This window comes from Hylobates moloch, unplaced genomic scaffold, assembly GCF_009828535.3.
Source record: "Hylobates moloch isolate HMO894 unplaced genomic scaffold, HMol_V3 SCAFFOLD_19, whole genome shotgun sequence".
NCBI classification, from domain to species: Eukaryota; Metazoa; Chordata; class Mammalia; order Primates; family Hylobatidae; genus Hylobates; species Hylobates moloch.
The window spans coordinates 77,764,258-77,777,312 of NW_026652294.1; the positions used below are offsets into that span (position 1 = coordinate 77,764,258).

At 46.3% G+C, this 13,055-nt stretch overlaps 1 non-coding gene across 1 annotated transcript; it reads left to right on the plus strand.

The window, feature by feature from the left end:
• The first annotated feature begins 11,157 nt into the window (after window positions 1-11,157).
• Window positions 11,158-11,261, plus strand: LOC116459587 (U6 spliceosomal RNA). Its single transcript, XR_004245625.1, has one exon. It is a non-coding gene; the product is annotated as a U6 spliceosomal RNA (small nuclear RNA).
• Window positions 11,262-13,055: the final 1,794 nt, after the last annotated feature.

The following is a 13,055-nucleotide window of genomic DNA, read 5'->3' on the forward strand; positions in this document are numbered from 1 at the left end:
GTAATCCCAGCTACTCAGGAGGCTGAGGTGGGAGAATAGCTTGAACCCAGGGGAAGCAGGGGCAGAGGTTGCAATGAGCTGAGATGGTGCCATTGCACTCCAGCCTGGGTGACCAAGTGAGACTCTATCTCAAAAAACAAAAAAAGGCCAACCAGGTAGGCCTCCCTTGCCTCCTGCAAAGCACCAACAGCTGCACTCTAGAAGCACAGATCTGTTTTGACGTCCCGTGCAATTTCTCTCACCAGGCGCTACAAAGGAAGTTTTCAGTTGTAAGTTCAGCGGACTTCTGAGACCATCTAATTTCATGGAGTGGCACAGTGCTAGGCCTGTAACGATGAGGTTTCTTTAGCCCTCCAATATGGGGCCCACTCTTGAGAGCAGTATTTGTAACCAGCTGCTTCCTGGGTGCTTTACCCCCAGCTGATTTGCGGGCAGTCAGCTTGGTAGGAGCCACAGTATAGAAACTTCCTTTCCTACCCACCTTCCTTAGCTGGAGCTCAGCAAGCTAGAGGTGGGAGCACGAAGGTGGCTGCGAACACAATTTGGAGACTGTTTGACATTGGCAGTTTTCAAACGTTGGTGAGCATCAGGACTATCAGGAGTGCTTGTTAGAACACAATTTTTCAGGTTGGGTGTGGTGGCTCAAGCCTGTGACCCCAACAGTTCGGGGGCTCTGAAGCAGGAGCATCACTTGAGGCCAGGAGCTTGAAACCAGCCTGTGCAACACAGCAACACCCCATCTCTACGAGAAATTGTTTTAAAAATTAGCCAGGTGTGGTAGCCTGCCCTGTAGTCCCAGCTACTTGGGCAGCTGAGACAGGAGGATCACTTGAGCCCAAGAGTTCAGGGCTTCAGTGAACTATGGTCACGCCACTGCACTGCAGCCTGGGAGACACAGCGAGACCTCTGTCTTGCGAAAAAAAAAAAAAAATCACAATACTCTTAACCTTTCCCACAGGCTGCCTATTTACCCTGTAGGTTTTCTTTTCTTTACATTGGTGGATATTAGTGAGAATTCTCAGAATTTCATCACCAGCCTCCTTTTCTTGAAACACTCCAGTCAGGCAGGATGGGATTGGTAGGCGCCTGTGTGGTCTACACTAGAAGCTTCGTTTGTTTTCTTGGCCACCATGTTTTAAACTTAATTTGTTAACTACTGGAGAGTTTTGCTGTGTTTTGGCACTTTTTGTTCCTTTCGTGAGATCTTCAGGAAGGAGCTATAGGCCAACATCCTGTACCCTCATCGTGGTAAAATCCAGCTCTGGGTAATTGAATGGCCCTGCTCTAAATGGTCAACCTCTTTCTCAATGTTTGTCCTACCCCCACACCACTTCCCAACCCCAGAGATTAGAATCAGTCTGGGGCGAGGGCCAGGTATCAGGATCTTTAGAAGCCCTCTGGGTCATTCTATTGTGATGCCAAATTGGAGAGTCACTGCCACAGTTCAGTGCTTTTCAAATGTTAGTGAGTGCGCCAATCTCCAGGGTCTAGGTAAACTTCAGATTCGGAATCAGTAGGTCTAGGGCGTGGCTCCAGAGTCTGCCTTCTAGCCAGCTCCCAGTGATGGTACTGCTGCTACTCCTTAGACCACACTTGGTAGCGAGCTTTTAGAGCTAACTCAGCTAATGATCTTGCCTGGGTATGCTTAGTGCCCCGTGTCCTCAGATTCAGCGTGGCAGATGTCCTGTCTAAAGCATGGAAGGTGATGTACAGAGACTACTTTTTGGAAATTGCTTGGGACTTTTGTGGAGTGAGGTTGGGTCGTCATAGAGTAACAGCCAATCACACATTGGACCCTGAAGCTAGCCACTTCTAATTATAGCTACTGGACCCTCACAAATCCTTAGGGTTCCAGGAAGGGCATGGAAAAGATAGAAACATTCCCTTAAATCCTACTTCAGAACAGGACATATGATTTTTGTCTAGGTGCCTATCATTTGTCATCAGTTCTCCAGAGGATAAATGGGACCACGCAGAGAAATGGCATCACCAGTATGTCACCCGCATGCCACAGTGAGAGGCACAGGAGTGAGGCAGAGCCAGAAAGAGAGGAACAGTGAGCAATGTTCCCAACTTCTGAGGAGCTGATGGGAGCCCAGGCAACCGACTGCACTTTAGTAAGCGTGAAAGACAAGAAGACGTCACTGAAACTTGTTCTTGTGAACACTCAGGGTGACTCTGAGAGTGGCCACAAAACCTGGGCCCAGTGCCAGGCTGTGTTAGCACAATAGCACCACAAGATGGCGCCATTGGCTCGAGGAACACAGAGCGTCCGCCCCGTGCTGATGAGGATTCTGTTTCAGTTCTGCTTTAGGGAACAATGCTTAGATCCGTAGAATGAAAATGATGGAAGTGAAAAACCAGGGCTGCTAGAAGATGCTTTTCATCAGGCCAGAAGCCTTTCTTTTTTTCCATTTAAAAATATTTATTTTTTATTGATACGCAAATATTTGCACATATTTATGAGGTACGTGTATCTTTGGTTATTTACATGCATAGACTGTGTAATGATCAAGTTGGGTTATTTATCGTATCCATCACCTCGAATATCATTTATATGTATTGCAAACACTTCAAGTCCTCTCTTCTAGCTTTTTTTGAAATATACAATACCTTGTTGTCAACTCTGGTTACCCTACTCTGCTGTCGAACATTAGTACTTATTTGTTCTAATTGTGTGTTTCTACCCATTAACCAACCTCTCTTTACCCCAATCTCCCACTACACACCCTTCCCAGCTTCTAGTATCTGTCATTCTACTCTCTATCTCCATGAGGTCAGCGTTTCTAGCTCCCACATATGAGTGAGAACATTTGACATTTGTCTTTCTGTACTTGGTTTATTTCACTTCACATGATGACCTTCAGTTCCATCCATGTTGCTGCCACTGACATGATTTCACTCTTTTTTGTGGCCAAATAGTATTACATTGTGTATATGTACCATATTTTCCTTACGTATTCATCCATTGATGGGTATTTAGGTTGATTCTGTGTTTGCTATTGTGAACAATGCTGCAATAAACAAGAGGGTATATGTATCCCTTTAATACACTGATTTCCTAACCTTTGGATAAATACCCAGTACTGGAATTGGTGAATCATATGTTAGTTCTATTTTTAGTTTCTTGAGAAATCTCCATACTGTTTTACATAATAGCTATACTAATAATTTACCTTCCCACCAAAGTATATAAGAGTTCCCTTTCCTCCACATCAGGCCAGAAAGCTTTGACATTCAGAACAACCTGGCAATGTCTAAGGGGCATCCAGCTGTTGGTGGCTGACCAGGTCACTCCTGTTCGCACGACAGAAGGATACCTGGAGGAGTCTCTGTGCCCACTGGATTCGTGAAAATAAAACCTTTTTCTACCAACTGGTGGAATCCTCTTTTGAAGTAAAAAATCTTTTCTATTTTTTGTTTTCACTTTTTCAGTTATTATATATTGAAGGCTTGTATGAAAGGAAATGTGTTAAAGGCTTCAAGTCCACTTAATCTTCACAGTAGCCCTGTGGCCTTGTTATTATCCCCATTTTACAGGTGGGGAAATTGAGGGCTGAAGAGATTAAAACCACTTACCCAAATGATGAAGCCAGGACTTGAACCCAGTTAGATCTGTTTCCAAAGCCTATGAACTTAACCACTGTGCTATACTACCACCCAGGCGGAATTTATTCAGAAATGCACATGTCTAGAAAGTGGCCTTTCTCAGTCCAGTACTGTATGACTTGCAGCAAAAGTATCTTACAGAGATACGGTGTGGTAGGGGAGAATGGGTATTTCAGGTGCCCATAATCGGGTACCTAACCCATTCGTTAGCAGCTAAAAGTTCCCAGAATATCTTTATTTCTCTTCTTCCTTCTTCCTAGTATCTCTTCCTAGCATGAAATGCTATCAGCTGCTTCTACGAGCTGAAAAAACAACAGCTGCCTCCACAACCCTCTAGGAAGGGCCCTGCACCTGGTGACTCAACTCCCTCCTTTTGCTACTTCCTTTCCAGGCCTGTCTCTCCTCCATCAACCTAATCTGTGTAATGGAAAGCAAGCCGGTTGCATTAATTCTTACTAAAGTGTACACAACTGAGAGTCATTGCAACATATTATCCAAATATCATCCAAATAAGTAGTGTTTCGCTTTGGAGCCAAAGGAATGTGATGAGATTTCAGTGATGATATTTCAGCCTACATACTTTGTTATAGCTCAATGCTTTTGCTGATTTGGGGAGACAGACCCTGAGGAAAAAACCAAAGTCAGGGAGAAAGGGTAAGGCCTGCAACTAAAAAGCATCAATTAGTAATTATGAAATTTCACACACATCTGGGGCTAAACATTCTATGGTAATAAGTAAAGCTAAAAAGAAGGCTATTTCTTTCCTAGGCGAATTCCATGGTCTGAACATAATATGCTGTTCTTTTTTTCCTTAGCTGAAGGACAGACTACTTAAAAAACAAGAAACCTGAGGAAATCATTGGCCGCTTTAACAGTGATATAAACTATTCCAAGGTGACAAAATAACTCTAGTTTTCTTTATATAAAGAAAAAACCCCAACTAATATGCGGAAGCAATGGTAGAATTACAAAATCCCCACCAGGTGCAGTGGCTCACGCCTGTAATCCCAGCACTTTGGGAGGCCGAGGCGGGTGGATCACCTGAGGTGAGGAGTTCGAGACCAGCCTGGCCAACATGGCGAAACCCTGTCTCTACTAAAAATACACAAATGAGCCAGGGGTGGTGGCACGCACCTTTAATTCCACTCGGGAGTCTGAGGCAGGAGAATCACTTGAACCCAGGAGTGGGGAGGTTGCAGTGAGCTGAGATCATGCCACTGCACTCCAGCCTGGGCAACAGAGGGAGAAATTACTCTCAAAAAAAATTTTTAAAAAAAAAAAGGAAAATCCCCATTTTTCAACCCCTATTTGAAATAACTGATTCCAGCAACATAATGAGCAAATGAAAGGTCGCAGAGAAAAGACGGAAGGTGGAGTTTGCAATGGAGGGGTCTGGCTGACGTTACTGACCCCCACTGATCTTGCCTGGTGGACACAAGACCTACTGTGTCCCTTCGGAAGTGACACAGTAGGCAGTGGACCAGCATCTCCTGGGAAGTACATCTCCCTCAAACATTTGAACCCGTATCAAGTTGCCTCTAGATCTGCTTCCACTCTACAGGAAACATGGGGGATACAGGAACAAATTAAGTGACTCCGCGAGGAAGCAAACACACAGTTTCAGAATGGAGAGCATTCTGCTGAGCAATGGACTCTGTTTCCTCACAAAGGGGGAGTCCACTGTGCAAATGAAGAGACGTAAGAAACATAGAACCAAATACAGCGTGTGGACCCCCATCAGACAAATCCACGGTAAAGCAGGAGCGAGGCTGGAGATAACTCAGAGATTTTTATGAACTCGGTCTTATGATACCAACGAATTACTTTTAATTTTGTCAGATCTGATCATGGCATTGTAATTATATATGAATATGTCCATTTTTAGGACATACGTTTACTGAAGTACATAAGGGTGAAATGACATTATTTGGTTTAAAGACCACTTACCTCAACCAAAAGGAAGAAACAGGAAATGGGAAGGATGGGTCAAGTGTCGTGTAGTCTTCGTAAATGCTTAATGTTGGTGATGTGTAGATTAGGGTTCATTTCACTATTCTCTATACATGTGGACCTTTTATTTTTTTAATAATAAAATTTTGTTTGTTTTTTGAGACAGAGTCTCACTGCATCACCCAGGCCAGAGTGCAGTGGTGCAGTCATGGCTCACTGCAGCCTCAACCTCCCTGGGCTCAGGTGATCCTCCCACCTCAGCCTCCCAAGTAGCTGGGACTGCAGGTGCTCGCCACCACACCCAGCTAATTTTTTGTGTGTATTGTTTTGTAGAGACGGGGTTTCTCCATGTTGTCCAGGCTAGTCATGAACTCCTAGGCATAAGCGACCCATCTGCCTCGACTTCTAAGTGCTAGGATTACAGGAGCCACTGCACCTGGCCAAACATTTTTTAAAAATCAAAAAGACATGCTCACTTCAGTGATATCAAGTAGGACAAAAGACAATTCAATAAGTTGATGATATTTTCAGCTTTGATGGAACACATCCACAATCCCTAGCAGAGCTCATCATCAGTGTCAGGTCCCTGAAATCATCCGTGTCAGGTCCCAAATGTCCCCCTTGTTAAACTGCACTGCATTCCATTCACCCATCTCAGAAAGATAGATGGCACCATCAGCCTGGTTGGGATTGGTTTCAGTGACCAAGCATTTCTAATGAGAACACACTGCAGAAACCAACCACTTCCTTGCATAAGAAATTCAGCTACAAACCCTGGTGGTTAAGCTGCAATGGGTTCTGCCAGCTTTGAGCTTGGGTCCCAGACCTGTTCCAGGGCAAGTGTTCTTCCAGCACTCCGAGAAACAGATGCTTGTTGACACATATGGCATCATATGAAAAGAAGCTCACCTCCATCCATAAGAAGAGAATGCAAATGAAAGCATACTGAGGTTTTCAAGTTGTGGGAAATCACAACTGAAAACACACTCACTGGGGATGTGGGGAAACTGACATTCTTGTACTTTATTGGTGGGAGTATAAACTGGAACAATACCTATAAGGGGACAAATTGGCAGTATCTAGTAAAATTACCAACGCATGTACGCTTTGCTGCAGAAATTCCTCTTTCATGAATTTATGCAACTTACACTTGCTCCCACTTCAAATCATATTTCTCTAAAGTTATTTATTACTAAATCGTTTAATAGTAGGTGACTTGAAAACTTAACATACTTATCAGAAAGGGACTGCTAAATAAACTATGGAACAGCCAAATACTATGTTATTTTTTAAATGAAGAAACTGTCTTTATATTTCACTGTCTCCAAGACATAGTAAGTGGATAGAAAAAAAAAAAGGCAAGGTAAAACAACTGTGTATATAGTATACTATAAATAATTTTTAAAGAAAATGAAAAAAGAATACTTATGCTTGCATGTGCATAAAATATTTCTGGAAGCACTGGGTCCAGTGGCTCACGCCTGTAATCCCAACACTTTGGGAGGTAGAAGCAGGAGGATCACTTAAGTCCAGGAGTTCAAGACCAGCCTGGACAACATGGTAGTGAGAGGTGACAGCGTGCCGGCAGTCCCCACAGCCCTCGCTCGCTCTGGGCACCTCCTCTGCCTGGGCTCCCACTTTGGTGCCACTTGAGGAGCCCTTCAGCCCACCGCTGCACTGTGGAAGCCCCTTTCTGGGCTGGCCAAGGCGGGAGCCGGCTCCCTCAGCTTGCAGGGAGGTGTGGAGGGAGAGGCGCCAGCGGGAACGCGGGCTGCACGCGGCGCTTGCGGGCCAGCTGGAGTTCCGGGTGGGCGTGGGCTTGGTGGGCCCCGCACTCGGAGCACCCGGCCGGCCCTGCCGGCCCCAGGCAATGAGGGGCTTAGCACCCGGGCCGGCAGCTGCGGAGGGTGTACTGGGTCCCCCAGCAGTGCCGACCCACCGGCGCTGCGCTCGATTTCTCAGCGGGCCTTAGCTGGATTCCTGCGGGGCAGGGCTCGGGACCTGCAGCCCGCCATGCCTGAGCCTCCCACCCCCCATGGGCTCCTGTGCGGCCCGAGCCTCCCCGAGGAGCACCACCCCCTGCTCCACGGCACCCAGTCCCATCGACCATCCAAGGGCTGAGGAGTGCGGGCACACTGTGCGGGACTGCCAGGCAGCTCCACCTGCAGCCCCGGTGCAGGATCCACTGGGTGAAGCCAGCTGGGCTCCTGAGTCTGCTGGAGACGTGGAGAACCTTTATGTCTAGCTCAGGGATTGTAAATACACCAATCAGCACCCTGTGTCTAGCTCAAGGTTTGTGAACACACCAGTCAGCACCCTGTGTCTAGCTCAAGGTTTGTGAACACACCAGTCAGCACCCTGTGTCTAGCTCAGGGTCTGTGAATGCACCAATCGACACTTTGTATCTAGCTACTCTGGTGGGGCCTTGGAAAACCTTTGTGTCCATATTCTGTATCTAACTAATCTGATGCGGACGTGGAGAACATTTATGTCTAGCTCAGGGATGGTAAACGCACCAATCAGCGCCCTGTCAGAACAGACCACTGGGCTCTACCAATCAGCAGGACGTGGGTGGGGCCAGATAAGAGAATAAAAGCAGGCTGCAGTGACAACCCGCCGGGGTGTCCTTCCGCAGTGGGGAAGCTTTGTTCTTTCGCTTTGCTCTTTGCAATAAATCTTGCTGCTGCTCACTCTTTGGGTCCACACTGCTTTTATGAGCTGTAACCTTCACCGCGAAGGTCTGCAGCTTCAATCCTGAGCCAGCGAGACCACGAACCCACCAGAAGGAAGAAACTCCGAACACATCCGAACATCAGAAGGAACAAACTCCAGACGCGCCACCTTAAGAGCTGTAACACTCACCACGAGGGTCCGCGGCTTCATTCTTGAAGTCAGTGAGACCAAGAACCCACCAATTCCGGACACAGTAGGGTCCTGTCTCTACAAAAAAATAAAATAAAATATATAAATAAAAATTAGCTGGGCATGGCGGCGTGTGCCTATAGTCCCCGCTACCCGAGAAGCTAAGATTAGGAGGATCACTCGAGCCTGGGGAGGTCGAGGCTGCAGTGAGCCGTGATGATACCACTGCACTCTAGCCTGGGTGACAGAGCAAAGCCCTATTTCTAAAAAGAAAATTTAAAATAACATATTTTTGTAAGGATGCCCACGACGCTAATAACATTGGTAGCACTCAGGTAGCTTGGAGGTGGGAGAATTTTCTCTGTAAACCTTTTTATGTCTTTTTACTTTGGAGCTGTGTAAATCCCTGACCTTTTCAAAAAATAAAAACAATTTCCTAACAACAGAAAACAAAAAACTGCCAGTTGACTTTCAAACCAAGCTTGAAGGGAAAACAGCATATTTTAATTAGGGGCTAGTCTGGGACTGGGAGCTGCAAATTGTACCCACTGGAACGTGGGCCACTAAATGGCAAAAAGAACAAAACACAGTTAAAGCTCCCTGTAGGGGCAAAATAGTTCACATCCAATTAAAGCCAACGTACTGTAGCTGGTCAAATTAAGGCCAGATTCATCTTACACTCAGGCTTCACTGTCCTGATGAGCTGGTCTCTGAAATCCTGAGGAGCAGGCTCTGGAGGCCGGGCATGTCGGAGCCCCTGAGACTAATGACCCCAGTGTCAGCCCAAGGCGGGCTCTGGGATGTGACTCTCAGGAGGAAATTCAGCTCCCACCAGCGTCTGCGTGACCCTGAAGCAGCGGCTTAGTGATTCTGGGCCTTTTGCTGGGAAAATGCATATATCAGGAACGCATCACTGAGCCGGGCGCGGTGGCTCACGCCTGTAATCCCAACACTTTGGGAGGCCGAGGTGGGCGGATCACGAGGTCAGGAGATCGAGACCGTCCTGGCTAACACAGTGAAACCCCGTCTCTACTAAAAAAAAATAAAAAAAATTAGCCGGGCATGGTTGCGGGCGCCTGTAGTCCCAGCTACTCCGGAGGCTGAGGCAGGAGAATGGCGTGAACCCGGGAGGCGGAGCTTGCAGTGAGCCGAGATTGCGCCACTGCAAAAAAAAAAAAAAAAAAGAAAAAAAAAAGAATGCATCACTGAAACAGCACACAGTGGACTCGAATTCATTTTTCAAATATGTCCATTTAAGTGAAGACAGCGCCTGTTTTTAAAATCTATGAAACAATTCCTGTTTAAAATAAATAGTACATGAACAATTTAAAAAGTACTTTCCTTTGACGGCTGTTGTGAAGATAAGTGAGTCGATACATGCACACAAAATAAAAGTCAGCTGTGGCTGGCATGGTGGCTCACGCCTGTAATCCCAGCACTTTGGGAGACCGAGTTGGGCGAGTCACCTGAGGTCAGGAGTTCGAGATCAGCCTGGCCAACATGGTGAAACCCCATCTCTACTACAAATATAAAAAATTAGCTGGGTGTGGTGGTGGGCGCCCATATTCCCAGCTACTTGGGAGGCTGAGGCAGGAGAATTGCTTGAACCCGGGAGGCAGAGGTTGCAGTGGGCAGAGATTGAGCCATTGCACTCCAGCCTAGGTGACAAGAGCGAAACTCCGTCTCAAAAAAAAAAAAAAAAAAAAAAAAGCTATTATCATCGGGAAGGAAACATAGGATTTGGAACTACTTAAAGCTCAATATATCTGTAGCATCTGTTCTGCTTGACGGCAGTCACTCATCTTAAAGGTCAAGCCAGTATATCTACAGACCACACCATGTGACCACTCTGAAGAAGGACAGAATGTAGGATTTCGGCGCTGAAAGGGCTCATGTTCCTGTGGTGTCGCCTCTTAGTGTTCATTGTATGCTTTTCTCCACAGCTTCCCAGGCATGCAGAAAACTCCACCTCCTAGCCCTTTCCTCTAAGTGAAGCCACGGGACTGGATTCAGCCAATGAAATGTGAGCAGAGGTGAGGCCCTGGAAAGCCCACCAGCACACCATCCCCTGCCAGGAAAACCACATGGGGAAATGGTCAAGCCACAGTAAAGAAGGAAACTAAAGCCAGAGTGGCTGTAATCCCAGCACTTTGGGAGGGCAGATCGCCCGAGTTCAGGAGTTCAAGACCAGCCTATCCAACATGGTGAAACCCCGTCTCTACTAAAAATACAAAAAATTAGCCAGGCGTGGTGGTGCGCGCCTGTAATCCCAGCTACTCAGTAGGCTGAGGCAGGAGAATCATTTGAACCTGGGAAGCAGAGGTTGCTGTGAGCCGAGATCAAGCCACAGCACTCCAGCCTAGGATACAGAGTGAGATTCTGTCTCAAAAAAAAAAAAAAAACAATTCTGTGTCACTGCCTAGAGAGCTGCCAAACCCATGGCAGATTCTGCATGGGTTAAAGTTTTAAAATAAACGTTTATGTGTTAAACCACTGAAATTTTGGAGAGTGTTACTGAAGTGTAACCTGGGCTAGCCGCGCCCAGCCCTTACTGGCTTTAAAGGCAACCCTATTTTCAGTAAGGTTACAGGAGCTTACAAAATGTTTTTGCTTTTAGAGGGAATTTGACCTGTGCGGTGTGATGAAACCAGTTAGCTTTCAGGCAGGTCAGAATTTACAGGCTGTAATATATGTCATTTGCTTGCGTACACAGATCTTTGAAAACATCGGGTCCATGTGCTCGCTTCAGCAGCACACATGCCACAATCAGAATGACAGAGAAGATTAGCGTGGCCCTGAGCAAGGATGACTCACGAATTTGTGAACCATTCTATAAAACAAACAAACAAGCAAAAACTGGAACCACCGTGGCATAAGGTTGACAAAACAGAACTTTTGGTACAAAAAAGTTGGGAAACATGGATAGTTGTCCCCTCGTTTTAGGGATGAAAATAGAGACCCTGGGAGAAGCTAGGGACCTGTCCCAGGTCACATGTAAGCCTTATAAGGAGCAAGCCTCCAGGTCAGACGTCGAGGGTGAGGGGTAAAAAGCCCTGATGCTTTAGATCAGCTTGGTCAGGCTCAACAGACACTGAGGGATTCCAGCACCGCCAAAAAAAGTTCCTCCCTGTTCTAGGGAAAATTTTAGGGAATCGAATAACCTACATGGATCTGTCCCAAATTCAGCTACAGGAAAGAAGCGTAAATGAGTGAGACCAAGGCAGGAAACATCTAATTTGTTTCCATACGATAGTGACAAATCTTCCACCTTTTCCAGAAACGCCTAAACACTCGGTGCGTGTGTGAGATCTCGGGATTTTTCAGTGTTGGCAATCATTTGAAAATGAAAAAAAAACTCTGTGCTAATCAGACAAAATATACCTGAGGGCTGGGTTAGGCCTTCAGCCTGTTTTGTTACCACTTCAGCTTTCCTGTTTTCTTAACTGCAGGGACATGACCAAGGCGACAGCTATAGTCATACCACAGACACATCGCTTCCGGTAGGGTTACAAGATTTAGCTAATAAAAACATAGGATGCCCAGCTGAATTCAACTTTGGATAAACAATGGATAATTTTTTAGTATAAGTATGTATAGGCCATACATATATTGTAGAGTATAATTATGTCCAGGGAATATTATATAAGTATTATATATTATATCATATGCTATATGTATCAGTATTATATATTATACTTACATAAAATTCCCTGGACATGGTTATATTCTATAAATACATATATATATACACACACATACATACACATAAAAATATATACCTATACAAATTCAGCCTGGGACATGTTTATGATAAAAAATTATTCACTGGTTTTCTGAAATTCAAGTTTAACTGGTGTCTTATATATGGACCAAGACAGTTGATCAATGAGCTCTTCCTTCTTTGGTGCTAATTTATCAGGAAATCTGGAAAACAAAGGTATCTGGGTCCAGCTAGGCTCAGAGCAAGTCTCCAAAGCTCTGGCGTGTGAATAACTGTCTGGGATGATGCAGGAAGGACTTGATCCCACCCACAGAGTGGCTACTCTCCTGGGCAAACGGCCACTGGAACCAGCGGTCTGGTCAGGCTCCCCTGGCTTCCTTCCAGTCGGGAGGACTTTAGGCCACAGCAGGAATGCATTTTATTCTCCCTACCCCTTCTGCTCACTGAGGGTCAAGCCCACTACCGATGGGTCGATCCTCTGCAGGCCGCGCTGGCTTCTGCAGTGCCCTTTCCTCTCCCTCCATAATAGCTGCAGCAGATGCTGGGGCTCCCAGGGCACAGGGGGGCTCACTTCCCTTGTCCTCCGAACACTCATCATGCCCATGCTCCTGGTGGGGGCCGGAGCTAACGGGGCTCAGCTGAGGTTGCTCCAGGCCTCCCTCCCACCCCTTGGGAGAGGCAGGCCAGCTCAGAAACTACAATCCTCCCTCTTTCCTGTAGACTTAACTATCTCACCTTGTCCGCCCTGCTCTCCGGTGGAACTGCAGAGGATATTCCTGTCGGCCAGGAAGCCAAGCAGAGATGGCAGATGCTACCACCTGCCTCGACCCACCCCCATATGGTGGCATAGGTCAGTCCCATGATTGGGCAGGGTCAGAGCTATACCACCGAACGTGCTGGAAGCCCCGCTTTG